At 47.4% G+C, this 2,512-nt stretch overlaps 1 long non-coding RNA gene across 1 annotated transcript; it reads right to left on the bottom strand.

Moving 5' to 3' along the window:
- Window positions 1-241: 241 nt before the first annotated feature.
- LOC106723940 lies at window positions 242-1,633 on the bottom strand. Its single transcript, XR_001359695.1, has 2 exons — window positions 1,349-1,633; window positions 242-750 (listed from the first exon to the last, which is right to left on the bottom strand). It is a non-coding gene; the product is annotated as an uncharacterized LOC106723940 (long non-coding RNA).
- Between the last annotated feature and the right edge of the window lie 879 nt (window positions 1,634-2,512).

The following is a 2,512-nucleotide window of genomic DNA, read 5'->3' as shown; positions in this document are numbered from 1 at the left end:
TAGTATTTTGATTAATTTAGAAACAAAATACGATCATAAGCTCCCGTCAGTGGGTTTGGGGTGCCCGGCTGCCTGAGATGCAGGTGGGGTCAGGGCACACCTGCGACCCTTGTGCCCAACGCTTCCTTCCAAGAGGGTGACCATCCTGTTGTTGGGTATCTTCCCATCAACACAAGTTGCCGAGAGCAGCCCTGAGGGCCAGTGCGGCTCAGAAAAAGAAGACACTCCAAACACACATGCTATAACAATATCTGGTATTTATTGGCGGCTTAGCGTGTGCCGGGTATGGTGTTATCGATTCCTCGTGACCGCCTGTGGAGGTGGGGACAGGTGCTGCCCTGTGCTACAGGTGAGGAGACCGAAGCACAGAGAGGTGACGCTCCTTGCCAAGGTCACACGGCATCTCAGGTGGAGCGGGACATAGGTTGAGTCTGACTCCAGAGGCAGCCCTTAGTCACACCTGCTGGTGCCTGAGAGGATTGTAGTGGTCCCGACAGAGATCAGACCCGTAAGAAGCGAAGGTGCTCACACTATACCTGAGTATTCGAGGAGGCAGGGAAGGCTGACGCTGCGGGCTGCATCCCCTGGCATTGCCCCGGGCAGGCGTTTGCTGGGGACGGATTGCGCAATCGGGGCAGAGGCACAGCCTAGAAACCGGCTCAATATTCTTCCTGTTGTGATTTCCATCTTACTCTGGAGTTTATACTTATTTTATATGGATGTCATCACTGGTGAAAATGAATCCAGCCTCTAAGTAGACACAGGTTTAAAGGATATTCAATAAGAAGAATATTCATGACACAGTGTTAGTGATTTTAAATGCAAACTATATATATATTGTGATTCAAATGTTGTTTCTTAAAAATATATATGTCCATACATTTAAAAAAACCCAAAGGAATAAACAAAAGGTTAATTCTGGGGGCTAGTATTTTGGATTATTTTTATTTTTCTCTTTTGTTCTTTTCTATACTTTCCAAATTTTCTATAATATAGTATATCCATAATTTACAAGTTAATACATTTTTACAAAGGTTTCCAAGTATAAAAGACATAAGACTTCCATAACAACCTCAGTTTTGTTTTTCTCTTAACCTTCTTTCTTCATTTATTTATTCATTCATTCAACACACACCCGCTCTCTGTGCTGGGCAGGGCTCTTGCTCAGAGGGGACCCGGTGCAGATCCGTGAGGGGCTCCCTCTGCAGCAGGTGGGTCATACTCGTCTGCTCAGACAGAAACGACCCGCCCCCCATGTGAGCCCTGTAAGGACGGGGCCGTGTCTGCTTCAGCCCTGTTCCCCAGTCCCTGCGATGGGGCCAGAAACAGGTGCTCCGGAAATACTTACAAATGAGTGACGTCAGGGAGGCCGAGTCCGGTTCCAGCTCCTGACTTCCAGTTTCCATGTCTGCAAAATGGGGAGAAATACCCACCTCGCGGGGTTGCTCGAACGTCGCTTACACAACGCGTGGAAGCAGTAGTAGACCTTCAACAAAGAATAGGAATAGTGAATCTCAAATTGGGTCGACTGGAGCTCGACTAGGAATAAACTGGGTTTAAGTTTTGGACAAGAGTGTGTAGAGTACATTCCCACGTAGCTAGGAAAAGAGGAGGCAGTAAGTTTTTTAAACATATTTTTTATTTCAGAGAGGAAGGGAGTGGGAGAGAGAGAAACATCAATGATGAGAAATGATTCGAGCCAGGCATATGCCTTGACCAGGAATCGAATGTCAACCTTCTGGCTCACAGGTCGACCCTCAACCCGTGAGCAATGCCGGCCGGGTTTAAATTTTAAAATGAAAAGACAAACCAAAAAGTGGAAGCAGCAAAAGTCACCTAAAGGGAGAGGAAGGGAGCAGGGTAGAGGGGCAGAGACAGAAGGAGGCCCGACTTGGAAACCAGGCCAGTGTTTCACGTCATCCTAGAACAATGTGAACTGTTTCAAAAAGAAATGCCAAACGTCAAAAGAGCAAAACCAACAGCAAGCTAACTTTGGGCAAGTGGTGGTGACCACATGGAGAGGAAATCACTCCAAGTGACGGTCTGTCCCCAGCAAGATGCTCCCTGAAGGCGAAGCAGAAATAAACTGCAAAAGAACAAAAGCAATGATCACACGGGTGGTATTGGAACTCTCGCCTGGGAATGCCACATGGAAGGAGGACATCTTCCCTGGGAGCTGGGGAGAGAGAGGACACAGGGGTCGGTGGCTGAGGCTGTGATCCTGAATTTAGACCAGAAGTGCCCATATGAACTCATGATGTATTTGTAATAGAGTAATATACGTTCTTTTGTGAGCAGTTTTAGGTTTGTAGAAAAAATGAGCACAGAGTACAACCTGAATCGGATGAAGCCTCTAGATCTGATTACACGAAATACAGAGGACCTCGTTAAAGGACCTCTCAGGGGTACAAGCAGCACAACCCAGACTCGGGGAACTTCCTCTACAGGACAAGCAGCCAGGTTCCTTCAACAAATGGCAAGGATGGAGAGGTGGGGAGGGAGGGTGAGAGAG

This window comes from Myotis brandtii, unplaced genomic scaffold, assembly GCF_000412655.1.
Source record: "Myotis brandtii unplaced genomic scaffold, ASM41265v1 scaffold68, whole genome shotgun sequence".
Taxonomy (NCBI): Eukaryota; Metazoa; Chordata; class Mammalia; order Chiroptera; family Vespertilionidae; genus Myotis; species Myotis brandtii.
The sequence above is the reverse complement of the archived record's forward strand: the minus strand, read 5'-3'. Positions and strand labels throughout refer to the sequence as shown.